General features: G+C 48.7%; 1 long non-coding RNA gene across 1 annotated transcript; it reads left to right on the plus strand.

Annotated features, from left to right (window-relative positions):
• The first annotated feature begins 7112 nt into the window (after positions 1–7112).
• On the plus strand, positions 7113–10494 carry LOC149875374 (uncharacterized). The gene is made up of 5 exons (XR_016440026.1): positions 7113–7239; positions 7803–7930; positions 8022–8177; positions 8350–8508; positions 10439–10494. It is a non-coding gene; the product is annotated as an uncharacterized LOC149875374 (long non-coding RNA).
• Positions 10495–16476: the final 5982 nt, after the last annotated feature.

Consider the following 16476-nt stretch of genomic DNA (forward strand, 5'->3'; position numbering starts at 1 on the left):
GGGACCTAGATAACCACAACTACATCACCAGCAGATTACAACAGCGCATACCCTAGCCAAATACAAGGAATGGAGCCTGGTTTTTTTTTGATTTGTCAGAATAATTGGAGCTTAGCTTCAGCCAAGCCTGGGGCTTTTGACTGAGGTGTGCAACCCTAGGCACACCCTAAGGCTTAAACACAAGAGGCTCCTGGCTAGAGGGTCTTGCCCCTCTGTTCAGGGTCAGACCAATTTTTATATTTGGGGTCAGGAAGGAATTTTACCCCATGGTCAGATTGGTACAGATCTGTAGTGTGGAAATATATTTTAACAACCCTCATAGCAGTGGGAAATTAGCTGCTGGTGTCCCCCTGATTAGTCTGTCAGGCTAGGGTCTTGCGGTTGTGTCAACCCTGTCTTGTGACTGTGTCAGGGTTGACTGTAATTTTGCTAATAGGTTAGATAATGGTATTGTATAGGATGTTTTGGATGGGGATTATTCTGCCTCTGGGGTGGGGAAGGGGGTTGGACTGAATGACCTCTGGAGGTTTTTTCTAGCCCTACTTTTCTATGATTATATGACTCTGCCTGTTATCTAGCCACCACCTCCAGGAGTGAAGAGGTGTTATATGCCTTTTTACCCAATCTTGTGTGTCTAGATCTAAGGGTGATTCATGTAAGGGCTTAAGGGGATCGTTACTCCTGCTTGCTTGCTTTGGTGTATCATCCACATGCTATTCTACACTTACACGGATTTCACCTCAAGAGGTTTGCAACAATAATGAAATCTCAGGTCTGCCAAACCTGACCGTCCCTGACATACACAGATTTTACAGAGCATCAACAAAGGTCAGTGCCCTGCAGCTACAGCTCACAGGTGGGTACTTTGAGTTAGTCTCCTCAATCTGGGTGGCCTGATTTATTGATTGCAAGTGTTTTTTTAAATGTCGGTGACTATGCATCTTGTATCCCTTTTTGCTTCCGGTGACAGAATACCAGGTTTGTTAATGAAGAAAGTAAACACAGTAAGCCAGGTCCTTGCTGGGAAATAGATACCCAAATACCTGAGAGGATGCAGCCCTCAGTGATTTCATAGACATTAGGGCTGGAAGAGACCTCAGAAGATCATTGAGTCCAGCCTCACACCCAAAGGGCAGGAAGTCAGCTGGGATCATAGGATCCCAGCAAGATAAGCATCTAATTTGCTTTTGAAGGTGTTCAGTGTAGGTGCTTGAACCACCTCCGGTGGAAGGCTGTTTCAGACCTTGGGGGCTCCAACAGTAAAGAAATTCTTCCTTATGTCCAGGCTGAAATGGTCTCGCAGTAGTTTATGACCATTCAACCTCATCATCCCTTTGGGCGCTCTGGTGAACAAACGTTCCCCCAGATCCTGGTGGTCACCCCTGATAAAGTTGTAGGTGGCCATCAGATCACCCCTGAGCCTACGCTTTTCCAGGCTAAAGAGCTGCATGGCTCTTAGCCTGTCATCATAAGGTCTGTTTTCCTGACCTCTGATCACGCGCGTGGCTCTCCTCTGGACTCTCTCAAGCTTCTCCACATCCTTTTTGAATTGTGGAGCTCAAAACTGGACGCAATACTCCAGCTGCGGCCTCACCAAGGCCGAGTGCAAGGGGAGAATGTCATCCCGGGATTTGCTCGAGAAGCATCTATGGATGCAAGCCAGCGTTTTGGTCGCTTTACTAGCCGCAGCATCGCATTGGAGGCTCTTGTTCATCTTGTGGTCAATGATGACCCCCAAGTCTCTTTCTTCTGTAGTGCTAGCCAGCGTAGCACTGCCAAGTCTATAAGGATGCTGAAGGTTTTTCCTCCCGAGGTGGAGAATCTTGCATTTTTCAGTGTTAAACACCATGAGGTTCTCGTCTGCCCATTTGCTGAGCTTGTCCAGGTCAGCCTGGCTCATCCTCCTGTCTTCTGGTGTGGATGCTTTGCCCCAAAGTTTGGTGTCATCGGTGAACTTCGCCAGTCCACTTCTGACTCCAATGTCCACATCATTAATGAAGATGTTGAACAATATGAGCCCAAGGACAGAGCCTTGAGGGACTCCACTGGTCACAGGACACCATGATGAGTGACTGCCATCAATTACAACCCTCTGGGTACAACCACGGAGCCAATTTCCCTGCCAGCGGATCATGGTGGACCCAACGCCACAATTCGCCAGTTTCGCCAAGAGGTGATCATGGGATACCAGATCGAAGGCTTTTTTGAACTCAAGATATATGACATCAATCTCTTCTCCCTTGTCCAGGTGATAGGTCACCTGGTTGTAGAACGAAATTAAATTGGTCAAGTAAGACCTACCCGCAACAAACCCGTGCTGGCTATCCCTCAGGATGTTGGTGTTGGCCAGTCTATTAAGGATGGCCTCTTTAATAAACTTTTCTAAGATCTTCCCCAGGATAGAAGTCAGGCTGATGGGCCTATAGTTAGCTGGATCCACTTTCCTCCCTTTCTTGAAGATCGGCACCACATTGACCTTCTTCTAGTCTTCGGGCACTACATCAGAGTGCCAGGAGTTTTCAAAGATCCGTGCCAGGGGCTGGGCTACGATGCTTGCCAGCTCCTTGAGTACCCTGGGGTGCATATTGTCAGGGCCGGCTGACTTGAAGGTATCCAGCTTCTCAAGATGTTCCTTCACGAGGTCAGCATTTATGGAGGGCAGGGGATCTCCCTCACCCAGACCTCCGTGTCCTGTAGTGGGCATGGGCGTCCCATTGGGCTGATGAAAGACTGATGCAAAGTACCCATGTAGTAGGTTGTCTTTTTCCTGGGCGTCAGTTGTCAGTTGTCCCATCTGGTTCAGCAGGGGTCCAATGTTGCCCTTGCTTTTTCTCCAGCTCCCCACATATCTGAAAAAGGACTTTTTATTGTCCTTGCTGCTAAAAGCTAGTTGGAGTTCAGTTGCAGCCTTGGCTTTCCTGGTATGCTCCCTGCAAGACCGGACCAGTGCAGAATAATCCTCCTTGGAGGTGAATCCCATCCTCCATCCTTTGTAGGCTTTTCTTTTTAGCCTTAGGAGGTCTGCTAGGTCCCTGGAGTGCCAGGGGGGCTGCTGTGCCCTCTTGCTACCTTTCCTTCGAGATGGAATAGACTTAGCTTGTGCATTGAGGATTGCTCCCTTGAGGAGCAACCACTCTTCTTGAACTCCCATCTCCCTGGGGTCATGGTCCCTTAGGGCCTGAGTGGCAAGCTTCCTTCTCCTGGGGGAGAAGACCCTGGCAGTAGGAGTCAATCTTCTGCTCACAGTACCTGATGGTATGCAGTCTCTGGACTGTGGCCTGGAGCTCCTCCAGTTGGCGCCCCAGAGACCCCTAAAGGGAGCAGACCCTGCAAGGGGAGGTGGCCATGCTCCTGGGCCCCAGAGTCTGAAAAAGGGACAGGCAGCCCCTGCAGCCAAGAGCCAGGCGCTCTGTCTGTGTGGAGCCTGGAACCATGGGCTCAGTCTGGGTGGCCGTCTCTGAGGTGCCCGATGGGGGAGCCGCAGAGCCCGAGGGGACCCTCGGGGTGCGGCACGTGCCCATCCGTGTCATGCCTCTGATAGGCTGGCTATGGCTGGGACTGACTACCCTGGGGGGTTCGCAGGCAGGGTCTCTGGCCCTCCCGCACCCCCTCCTGCGCAAACTCTGCACTAACTCACGCACTGGCAGACAGCGTGCCTGTTTGTGCAGCCTGTTCGTGCGACTCCCTGGAGGGCTGAGCGAAGTAGGGGCCTAGGCGGGGGCTTGACCCAGCCCGGCTCCACGCAGTCAGAGAGGGGTTAACCTCTTCCCACCATGAGCCCTGCTTGCCTCCAGCTGTGCTGGGGGTCGGCAGGGGGCTCTGCAGCTGCTGGGAGGTGTCTGAGGTGTCTGGGAGGCTTTGGGGGAGTGGGGGCACCGCGGGCTTTCACCCATGCGTCTCTCACCACTCCGGAGCCTAACTGGGCTTTTTCGCTGTTTGGGGGGCCCTTTTAGGTTGTGCTTAGGTTTCGGGCTGTGTAGCTTCTTCATACAGATATAATGAATTTACTTCTTCATTTTATTACTTTCATTACAAGAAATGAAATCACCCAGCAACTGAGCCTGAACATTTGAATCCTTTGATTATTACACTGTGCACAGCTATATAGCCAAACTATCTTGAGGGAGTTCATTAATTTCCCAGATAGCGTCAATTAATGCTTAAAGATTGTTTTTAAATTGGTCCAGGTGCTTCATTGCTGTGGCCTCTTCTGCAATGATTTGATGTGGTGTAGTCAAACCTATTTCCCTAGGAAGACAGGGAGGAAGAGTGCTTGCCAAAACAAGAATCATCTACAGATAAGCACAGTGTAGCTGTTCAAGAGGGATTTACCACAGAGCAAAAGTGTGAAAGAGTCCCTTTGCTACCTCACTGTTAAAGGTTGGAAGAAGGAAGGGAGCGGCAGATCAGAGTTGCAACCAAGAATATGATTACCCATCTGAACAATAGTTACAGGTTGGGATGGAATACTGCAGCTTTTCCCTAAGCTTTGCTAAAAGTCTGTCCTTTGCCATTTTTGTTCTGAAATAATAATTGGAAACCTCTTGCCTGAAACAGTCTTAAGACCTTGGGTGATATCTGAGCTGCACTTTTCAAAATGCCCAAGTGACATCTTTCAAAATAGAAAGAAACACATGCACCTAAGGTTAGATCCAGAATGAAACTTTTGGACACCTAACCATTAAAGTTGTATGTGGGTGAAATCTAAACCTCATGCAGGTGCCTAAATATGACTTTGGTATAATTTAGTTGCTTAGGACACCAAGACCCCTCCTATTTACCCTCCTGAGTGGCCACCAAAGGACTTAAGTGCTTAGATTATTTTGGGTGAGGTTCTATGATTTGAAAGGCCAGCAAAAGGCTCATAGCCTTAAAATTTAAGAATCACTTCCCAGTTCCTTATACCTCATGCACAGATTACTGGTAAAAATCTATATATTAATTTGGCTCCAGGACAGTATCCAAGCTTATTCTACAAATTAAAATAAACACCTTCTTTTTGGTTTTTCAGTGCAGGTTATTCAGGAATAGGATTCAGAAGAGAGACCTAGACATCATGGAGGATTGAACCAAAAGAAATCTCACAAAGTTCAATAATGACAAGTGCAAAGTCCTGCACTTAGGATGGAACACTTCCATGCACCGGGATTGACTGGATAAGCAGCAGCTCTGCAGAAAATGACCCGGGGTTTAAAGTGGGCAATAAACTGAATATAAGCCAACAGTATCTTCTTGGTGTGAAGAAGGCTTTTGGTGAGCCATGGGAGCTTTTGCGCCTTCCTGCTCCCTTTGATCCGTGTTGGGATTACCTCCCTTTGGGCTTGGAGGATCGTCTCCTTAAGGAGCGACCACTCTCCTTGGACACCTGGCTCCCCTCCCCTCCTGGACCTCAGCGCTTCCCCAACTATCCTCCTTAGCTCATTGAAGTCTACCCTCCTGAAATCTAGGGCTGCTGTTTGACCTTATTGTGCATCTTGTTTAAAACAATACAAATGGAGCAGAAAGAACTATTAATTCCATCACAACCTTTTTAGTAGTGCTCATCACTATAGTACTTGAGTGCTTCACACAAATTATTTGATTTATTAATTAACTAGCAAAATGCCATTGGTGAATGACAAGTGGAGGGGAGCGGAGTGGAGATGGAGACCCACGCTCTCCCCCCGCTGCTCCGGGTCTAGCCTTGTTCCCCCGTTTGCCACTGCTCTGAGTCCTGCTCTGATCCCCCCATCCCTCCTGCTGCTGCTCCCCCCCTCCCATGGGTGATGGGAAAAAAATTAAGGGTAAAGGTAAAGGTGCTTAGTTACTGTAGCAAAAGGTACTTGGTAGAGTCTCCCTTGCCTGTCTTCAAATCAAGATCTTTCTAGAAGATCATGGCCTTTATAGAAGATATATGTCATTAAAATTCAAGGTATTTGGCTTGATATAAGACCTGTAATATATAGGAAGTCAGACTAGGCAATTGTGTACTTCTTCCTGGCCTTAAATGTTACTAATCTATGAACCCCAGTAAATTATTCATACGCTATAGACTATGAAAAGGAGGACCGGCAGAAAAAAAATCAGATTTTTCCACTAACTCTGTATGTCCAAATTGAAATGCTTAGCATCTTTTTTTCCCCAAGCTACTGTACATAACTTTTATGCTCAAAGCACAGCTCCCATTGACTTCAGTGGTAGCTATGAATGTTCTTCACATTACATTCTGGGGTTTAGGGTTAAGCACTCAGAAAACAGGGAACAAACCATTAATAATCCTCTTTGAAAAGTTCAGTATACGTAACTTTGTCAGTACAGACAGGAAGTTTTTAGCCGAGGGAGGAAGAGAATGCTTTTCTCCAGGGCAGCATTCGCAGGGCTGGTCCTCAGACTGTCCATTCATTCCTTTCAGTTTCCTACGTCAGTCAATACACTTACCAAGTTCTGGAGCAGATAGAGGAGGCACAAAGCCTTCCTGCATTACATGGCCATGATTCATGGGCAGATGCATGGGGTGCAGTGGCATGGTTGTACCCCCCACCCTTTAAGACTACACTGTAGGAATAGCAGCTGGGGATTTTTTAAAAGTCCCTGACAGGTAAGAGTCTCCCCCAACTTCTTCACATTCAGTGGCGTGTCATCCCCTCACATTCACCTCCTCTCCCCCCTGGCCTGCCAGTCTCACTGTTCCCACTTTCTCTGGTGCCCCAGAGGTGGGGGGAGCTCCAGAGCCTCTCCTGCCCTGTTCTGGGCAGGCTGCATGGGGAGCCGGCCTCAGCTAAGGACAGTGACAGCAGTGGTGTATGGAGGAGAGGGGGGCGTTCCTCCTCGATGCCCAGTCCCACTGGGTATTCCCTGCCAGCCGGAGAGTAGGCTCAGGGATGAAGACCTCACCTGGAGGCACCATTGCTATGGTCACTGGCTGAGCCTGGCTCTCCTTTCAGACTTTTGAAGGACCTCAACAACTTCCCTTGCTCCTAGGGGAGTTGGAGACAGTGGGGACAATGGCAGTGGCAAGTGGGAGAGGTGAGGAATGAGAGGGGAGATGATGTGCTGCTGAACATGGAAGAGAAGGGATGGGGTGTGGGGGAGAGACTTAACCTTGGCTGCTGCGTCCATGAAGGAGAGGAGTTAGGCACACGTGTGTCCCGCACGCACGTGTGCCCCATAACTAACTTTTGACCCGAGGCAGCGGCGGCGGCGGCAGCAGCAGCAGCAGAGGAATCGGCAGCGGGGGCAGCAGCAGCTGATCCCCCGAAGGTAAGTGGGGCGGAGGGCCTCGGCACAGCTGAGCCGGATCCGGAGGGGAAGCCCTCCGGGTCCCATATAGCTGAGCCGGTAGGGAGCCGCGCTCCCGAGCCGCACAGCGCGAACAGAGTGCGCAAACAGGCGCGCTCTGTAAGAGCGCGCCGGCGTTTGCGCAGGCGTTCGCGCCGGCGGGCGGGCTGGGAGGGCCAGGAGTGGGACTCCTGTACGGGTAGGACGTAGACGCCACACAGGTCTACAAACAGCAGCTTAGAATGGTGTCTACGAGGAGTGCTGCTAGGGCCTCTGCCCAGGGGGACAAGGCTAACCGGGGCTGGTCTGAGGCCTCCACCCAGACCGAGCCCATGGGGAAGCTGATGTCCCCCTACCTCCCGGCCTGCGGAGGATCCCCAGCAGGGCCGGGGGGGGCAGAGATTGGGAGCCCCCACACCTGTCCGGCAGGTGCCCGGCTTAGGGCTCTGGAGGCACAGGTGAGGGAGCTCCAGGAGGAGGTTAGCAGGCTGAGGGGGATCAGGGAGGCGGAGGAGGAAATTGACAGTTATTTCCTTTCCCTGCAGGACCAGGCACCCAAGGAAGAAGCAGCCCAGGGAAGGACCTTCACGGCAGAGTGGCAGACGGTCACAGCCAGGACCGGAGCGGCTCGCAGCGAGCAGGTACAAGCTTCTCCAGTCCGACTGGAGAACAGGTACGAGGCCTTGGCGACTCTGCAGGAGATGGAAAGGGAGGAGGAAACCCTTGGGCAGGAAGAAATGCCACATTCTTCACATTCCAAACAGATCAAGAGATCTGAGAGGACCCAGAAGAGGAGGAGACGCGTGCTCGTCATAGGCGATTCCATCCTGAGAGGTATGGAAGGGCCCATTTGTCGCCAGGACCCTTCAGCACGAGAGGTCTACCGCCTGCCTGGAGCTAAGATTCAGGATGTGACGGAGGTAATCCAGGCCAGGATCAAGCCCACCGATTACTACCCCATGGTCCTTGTCCATGTGGGTACTAATGATGCGGCCAGGAGAACCCCCGATCACCTGATGGCGGACTACCAGGCTCTCGGCAGCGTGCTGAGGGAATTTGGTGCACAGGTGGTATTCTCTTCCATCCTACCAGTGAACGGACGCGGAAGACGGCATGAGAACTGCATCCGAGAGACCAACTGGCGGCTTCGGCAGTGGTGTCTCGAGGCAGGCTTCGGCTTCCTGGACAATGACCCACACATTACAACGAGGGACATGCTCAGCTGGGATGGGCTTCACCTGTCCCCCAAAGGTAAGCGTGTGTTTTCTTCCAGGTTGGCGGATCTCCTCCGGCGGGCTTTAAACTAGGCTCGTCGGGGGGAGGGGAAGATGAGGGTGGGGGAGGCTGTGGACCACCAAACCAGGTGGCACCCACAAGGACAGCCCAGCCTGAAGAAAGAGAGCTTTGGGAACGTGAAAGGCAGGGGATGGACAGCAATACGGCACAGGTAAGGAATGGGAAGGTTAGAGACAAAAAGCCCTTTAGGACTTGGAGCGAGGGGGTAGCAAAAGCGCCAGTCACAGGGCTCAAGTGCCTATATACTAATGCTAGGAGCATGGGGAACAAGCAGGATGAACTAGCGCTCCTGGTTGCACTAAACGACTACGACTTAGTGGGGCTGACGGAAACCTGGTGGGATCCATCCCACGACTGGGCGGTACATATTGAGGGCCATAGATTGTACAGAAAGGACAGAGTGGGGAAAAGGGGGGGAGGGGTTGCGCTCTATGTTAAGGAGCAATATACATCAACCCTCATCAAGACAGAATCAAAGGATGAGGAAGTAGAAGGACTGTGGGTTAGGCTACATGGGGGGCAAGGAGAAAAGGATTTGGTGGTAGGGGTCTGCTACAGACCCCCACATCAAGGGGAAGAAATAGATTTGGGGCTCCTGAGGCAACTCTCAGAGACCATAAAAGCTAAAGAGGCGGTGGTCATGGGGGACCTAAACTACCCGGACATCTGCTGGGAGACACAGACAGCAAAGTCCCACCGCTCACGCAGGTTTCTAACCTGTGTACAGGACCTCCACCTGACGCAGGAGGTACATGGTCCCACTAGGGGGAATGCCTTACTGGATCTGGTATTGGCAACGGGGGATGACATAGTAGGGGACCTACAGATCGGTAGCCATCTGGGGGACAGTGATCACCTAAAAGTACAATTCAACATAAGACGTCGAGTGGGTAAGGTAACCAGTAGGGTGAACGTGCTGGACTTTAGGAAAGCTGATTTCAGCAAACTCAGGCGATTAGTGAAGGATGCACTGCAGAGTAGTAGTTTTGAAACGATGGGAGCCCAAGAAGGGTGGCTGTGCCTTAAGGAAGCTATCCTTCTCGCACAAAGCGAGACGATCCCCGTGCGAGGTAAAAGAGGGAAAGGGGCCAGGAGGCTTCCCTGGCTGACCAGAGAAATCCTGGGCAGACTAAGGGCCAAAAGGGGAGCACATAAAAAGTGGAAACAGGGAGAGATCACCAAAGAGGAATATACCTCTTCTGCTCGTGCTTGTAGGGAGGCAGTTAGACAGGCCAAAGCTACCATGGAGCTGAGGATGGCAACCCAAGTAAAAGACAATAAGAAATTGTTTTTTAGATATATAGGGAGTAAAAGGAAGGCCCAGGGAGGAATAGGACCCCTGCTAAATGGGCAGAAACAATTGGTGACGGACAGAGGGGACAAGGCTGAACTCCTCAACGAGTTCTTCGCCTCAGTGTTCCTAAGCGAGAGGCATGACAAGTCTCTCACTGGGAGTGTAGGGAGGCAGCAGCAAGGCACCAGACTTCCATGCGTGGACCCTGAGGTGGTGCAGGGTCACTTGGAGGAACTGGATGCCTTTAAGTCGGCAGGCCCGGATGAGCTCCATCCGAGGGTACTGAAGGCACTGGCCGACATCATTGCAGAGCCACTGGCGGGAATATTTGAACGCTCGTGGCGCACGGGTCAAGTCCCGGAGGACTGGAAAAGGGCCAGTGTGGTTCCCATTTTCAAGAAGGGGAGGAAGGAGGACCCGGGTAACTATAGGCCAGTCAGTCTCACCTCCATCCTTGGCAAAATCTTTGAGAAAATCATCAAGGCTCACATTTGTGAGAGCCCGGCAGGACAAATTATGCTGAGGGGAAACCAGCACGGGTTCGTGGCAGGTAGATCGTGCCTGACCAATCTAGTCTCTTTTTATGACCAGGTCACAAAACGCCTCGACGCAGGAGGAGGGGTGGATGTCGTATACTTGGACTTCAGGAAAGCCTTTGACACGGTATCCCACCCCATACTGGTGAACAAGTTAAGGGGCTGTGACTTGGATTACTGCACAGTCCGGTGGGTGGAGAATTGGCTGGAGGGTCGCACCCAGAGAGTTGTGGTGGATGGGTCGGTTTCGACCTGGAAGAGTGTGGGCAGTGGGGTCTCGCAGGGCTCAGTGCTTGGACCGATACTCTTTAATGTCTTCATCAGCGACTTGGACGAGGGGGTGAAATGTACTCTGTCCAAGTTTGCAGATGACACTAAGCTATGGGGCGAAGTGGACACGCCGGAGGGCAGGGAACAGCTGCAAGCAGACCTGGACAGGTTAGACAAGTGGGCAGAAAACAACAGAATGCAGTTCAACAAGGAGAAATGCAAAGTGCTGCATCTAGGGAGGAAAATTGTCCAGCACACCTACAGCCTAGGAAATGACCTGCTGGGTGGCACGGAAGTGGAAAGGGATCTTGGAGTCCTAGTAGACTCCAAGATGAACATGAGTCGGCAGTGTGATGAAACCATCAGAAAAGCCAATGGCACTTTATCGTGCATCAGCAGATGCATGACAAATAAGTCCAAGGAGGTGATACTTCCCCTCTATCGGGCGCTGGTCAGACCGCAGCTGGAGTACTGCGTGCAATTCTGGGCGCCGCACTTCAAGAAAGATGCGGATAACCTGGAGAGGGTCCAGAGAAGGGCCACTCGTATGGTTAAGGGCCTGCAGGCCAAGCCCTATGAGGAGAGATTAGAGAAACTGGACCTTTTCAGCCTCCGCAAGAGAAGGTTGAGAGGCGACCTGGTGGCTGCCTATAAGTTCATCAGGGGGGCACAGAAGGGAATTGGTGAGTATTTATTCACCAAGGCGCCCCCGGGGGTTACAAGAAATAATGGCCACAAGCTGGAGGAGAGCAGATTTAGATTAGATATTAGGAGGAACTTCTTCACAGTTCGAGTGGCCAAGCTCTGGAACGGGCTCCCAAGGGAGGTGGTGCTCTCCCCTACCCTGGGGGTATTCAAGAGAAGGTTGGATGTGTATCTAGCTGGGGTAATGTAGGCCCAGCACTCTTTCCTGCTTATGCAGGGGGTCGGACTCGATGATCTATTGAGGTCTCTTCCGACCCTAGCATCTATGAATCTATGAATCTATGATGTGGTCTGCTTATCCTGGGGTGGAGGGAGAGCTGTCAGTGAGGGTGTAGGCACCCCTGCACTGCTGGTCACTGCTACAACACCCCCCACCTCCCTTCCTTTACAAAATCTTGGCTTTACCCATGCCCCAATTCATTTCCAACGTTGATCTATCCTGTACACACCATGAGGCAAGGGTCCTGTGATACTGATATAAAGCCCTGGTTCAACCACGAGCCTCCAAGTGACTGTGTGCCAGTCATTTAATCCCTTCAATCCATTTCACACATGAAAAACAGGAATTTCCCCTTCTTTTGCCTGTCATACATCTTTAGTCTGTAAGCAGTTTGGGGCAGAGACATGTGTATATACATCATCTACAATAAAGAGGCCCTAATTTTTTTTGTGTCTGGCTTCTGTGTCATCATTAATATTATTATTTATCATTAAATATTTTCTGTGGGTTAGGGAAGATATTGTACCTGAAGAGTCATACCGGATTCATCATAGAATGGGTGGTCCCTCCTAAAAAAAGGGGGTGGCCTCCATTGAGAGGTTAACTTCTGTGCAAGAGGTCACAGCAATATATAATAATAAGACTATTAAAACTAGGTTCCATGTTTTCAAGGCACATGGCTAAATCAGAAAAATAGTGAGGTAGTAAGTTCACTGTAGGGGTTGACAGTATAAAGCAGCTTGAGGAAGAGTGCAGCTATTGGCCAGAGGTGATAATATACCAAATGGTAGAAATCATATCAGCACGTACGGCTCATATAACAGCAAAAAAATAAGATAAGGTCAGTAAATGGATCCAGATTGTTCTTGAATGCTTCCATCTAGACCTTAAATAGATCAAGAAATGACTTGCCTGATAAGGAAGGCCTGCAAAGAGGTCAAAATTACTTTAATTACAGCAATTTTTAATTGCTCAGATATAAATCAGAAGAACAGCCATGGATCCCATAAAGGACATATTCCTGGTGGTGGCAATGGATGATTGACTTGCATAATCTGCAGAATATAAAACAAATGATAAATTGAAGGCTTTGAAGCCTGTAGCTTATCTTGGGGAATGAGCCAAGCATGAAAGTCCAGATAATTTGATAGGCCAATTGTGGGTGGATGGTGTGAAAGAGTTTGTGGAGGGAAGGATCTTACCCTTCTGAGGCTGTCAGAACTGTCCTGAACCTACAAAATCAATCCCTAATTTAATGTCCATTTTCAGTGTTCTCTCAGTGAACCCTACAAAATAACCTCAGTTATCAAACATTAATATTTGTCTTCAATGAGAAAGAGACAGTTTTTGATATGACAGTGAAGAGAAGGCTTCAGCTGATTAGACACATTTGCTGCATGAAACTGCTCTTCAGTAAGGCAGGGGACAAATAACCTAACACAATGGTGTAGGAAACATTTAACAGCTATTAACCAAATGGGAAGACAGAGGGAACCGCAAAGCACAGTATAATACAGGATTGACTCCTCCAGTCATGGGTAGAGGAAGGAAGGAATGTGTGTCTATCTCAGACTTTATAGAACTTGTTCCAGACCAAAAGCCCCTTGCCCTGTTCCCAGATCTCCTGGGCTTTGTGATTTGCAGTGTCTCAGGAATTCGGCTGTCTTGGTTTTTCAGAGTGACATCCAATATTTAATGTAGCTCAAGTTTCTGTGGATTAAAAAAAAAATTGCTTTGAAATCCAAAGCCTCCAAATGGCATGAGCAGATGTTGAGGAGCCAATAAACAACTTGGGCAAGGATCTGATATGATCATGGCAGCCTTTTGTGATCAGGATGCCCTACGTTGTGTGCCAGCCAAGGCCTGTGCATTGTCTTTACAAACAGTGTCAGAAACTGAGACACAATCCTCACAAGTCAGACTGTAAGGACCTCACGGCAAGCCAGATTGGGGAAATTTCCCTAGCTCTGGCTCTTGCACAAGGAAATAAAGGATTTAAGTCTCTCCAGTTGTCAGTCTAGAACTTGTTAATAGTGCTACACTTACACATTATTTTTTCAAACACCTTCTTTCACTTCACTTTCCAAATGTACCACTATCTTCTCTGTGAATGTGTGAGCTAGCTTCAAGTTTTGGTTGGTCATTTGGCTAGGTCCTGTAGACAGGCAGGCAATCAGTGTAATATGCAGAAATGTTACACTGATTGGTCTGGATTTGGTATACTAATAACTTGTAAAGCATTGGCTTGTGCACGATAGAACATGAAGGGAGCAGACGAGCTTTTGTTTTGGACTCAGTCCTACAGCTTTTGAATGATTTACTGTCCTGCTTTACTATTTATTATATCTTGAGGTGGTTTTTTAAAAAATTTTTGGCTGCTGTTGATTTGATTTCAAGGAACAGGGCTTGCTCTTGGAGCAGAAAAGACTTGCATTACTGTATCAAAAGTTGGATGTGTAGGTCATAGCAATGCTAATAAAGCAAGATTAATGATTGCTTACAGAGCAAGACAAGTGTAATGGTGCAGCTGCATCACAGCGCTATATTGTCTCCAAAGGCCTTTTGTAATAACAATGCAAACCATGGGGCCAGTTCCTTCAAGCTGCTGAGTGCTTCATCCAAGTTGCTGGGCACCCTTCCCTCTCATTGGTGTCACAGGGAGTTGAGGATGCTTGGTGCCTTGTTGGATTAAATCCATCAAGATCATATACAGTAAATGGATGAGTAGGAACTGTACCCCAAGACGCTTGCAAACATGATGAAAATCTGTCAATGCAATATTAAGCAATAACTTTTCAAGGACTGGTTTAAAAGTGTTACTCTGCTATAAATTAAAAAAAAAAATCTCAAGGAGTGAACTTCATAACTGTGTAATGTGACCAAAGGAAATTCTCCATGTAAGAGCCTACAGTTGACATTAATGGGCTATCATTTTAAATTAGAGGCCATTTGTTGCCCTCGGTTATACCATTTCAGTCTAAGTGAAACCACTGGTCATCACAGAATCAAAGAATCGTTGAAAATTAGGGTTGGCAGGGACCTCAGGAGGTCATTTAGTCCAAGCCCTGCTCAAAGCAGGACCATCCCCAACAATATCATTTCAGACAAGGCTTTGTCTAGCCAGGTCTTAAAACCCTCCAAAGATGGAGATACTACAATTCACTACCCTCATTGTTAGAAAGTTTTTCCTAATATCTAACCTAAACTTGCACTGCTGCCACTTGAGACCATTGCTCCTTGTATGTTGTGTAATGTAATGGCATGCATCAGGTCAGAGTGTTGTCCTTGGCAAATCTAGGCATCTGTCTGTCCCATGAGAAAATAGAAATGCACAACGTGAGGCATCAGCTCGCTGAACATCTGCGAGTGGCTGTACAGCTCAAATTGAGTGACAGTCCCTTCCGCACTTATTACATGAAGTGTTTGCATTGAACAATCCTGAATGTGCTGCGGGGCTCTTCCTGAGGTTTCTTCTTTCCTCTGCATGTTGGGATACTCTTTCTTCAAAAGCCTTCATTCCATGCTTAAAAGACTGTTTCTAAGCACTTTAGTCTTCAGCAGCCTTCTCCCAGCCATGTGTTTCCATGTTAACTGCCTTTATATCTCCCTAGCAAGCATCTTTGAACTTAGATAAAGACACTCACATGGTTTTCTTCCTGTAAAGAGTTTCCCACACAAGAGATCCTTGGGTACATAGCTGTAGAAGGACCTGGTGTCAAAGTCCTGCTATGGACAGAAGAAGCTGGCTACTCCAAGAAGGGACTCACCTGAGCAAGCCTGGGAGAGTCACAGGGCTGTAGTTGCATTGGGGGGGGAAGAGTCTGGGGATAAGCCCTGTGTGGAGGGACAGGCCTTCAAAGACACAGGATCACATGCTAGAAGGGGTCCAGCCTTACTGGCCTAGACTGCTGACAAGGCAACTTTAGGAAGAACCAGAAGAAGGAATGGCATTTGGCTTCCTCCAGAGAGGGGAGAGCATAGCATAGACAGGGAGCTGTATGTGGAGTCCTGGGACCCAGACAGTCAAACTAAGGAGTCTTGGAAGAATGTGAATGGGACTCAGCGAGGATCTGACTGACCCTGGGAAAGAGAACTAAGTGACAGGAGTGGCTTAGTTAACAAGGGCTAGGCTGGCAGCCCTGGGGATGAGCAGAGACGAGAACCACACCATGAGGCAACTGGTGATGGCACGGCAGTGGGTGCTACTTAAATTGCCAATTGCTCAAATCATGAGCAAGACTTTGTAAAGGGGGATAAGGCAAGATGCCACATTTATTGATTACATGAGTTAGACAGAGGTTCAGACACACCATTCATACAAACACACACAAATCATCATGCACATCATTACACACAGGCATGCTCATACACAAAACAACCATTTCATCCACACATACACCAGATATAGTTACCAGCAGTAGTTGCTCAAAATCAGCCCAGGGTCGCTAACCCAGAATTACTGAGTAGATGATGATGATTTGAAGATAGCAGATTTGAAGATAACAGCTGGAGCAAGGTGAACAGATACATCTGTGCTCTGATGAAACAGCAGTAGAGAAAGAGACTCACCCAACTTGGTATTTTCAAAGTGTTCTTTAGTAGGGATTTGCATCCTTTGTTTCAGTGCTTTGGGGTTTTTCCATACCCAGCTTCTGTTTTTGTGGTCGTTCTTGTGTTTTCAGCTTTTCTCAGCCTTGGAGTGTTTTTGCGGCCCATCCGGCAGGATGGGTACATTCCTTCTCCTTGTTATCTTCTTTGTGCCCTAGGCCTAAAAGGGATTCTTCAGCCATTCATTAATTAGTTTACTGACTGGTAACTTACATTTGGCACCTTGTTGCTTATATAAACAGTTAAATTTTCTTCTCTCGTCTCTATGCCATTCTTTCACCATTCACCCT

This window comes from Crocodylus siamensis, chromosome 1, assembly GCF_052110815.1.
Source record: "Crocodylus siamensis isolate JL-2025a chromosome 1, ASM5211081v1, whole genome shotgun sequence".
NCBI lineage: Eukaryota > Metazoa > Chordata > Crocodylia > Crocodylidae > Crocodylus > Crocodylus siamensis.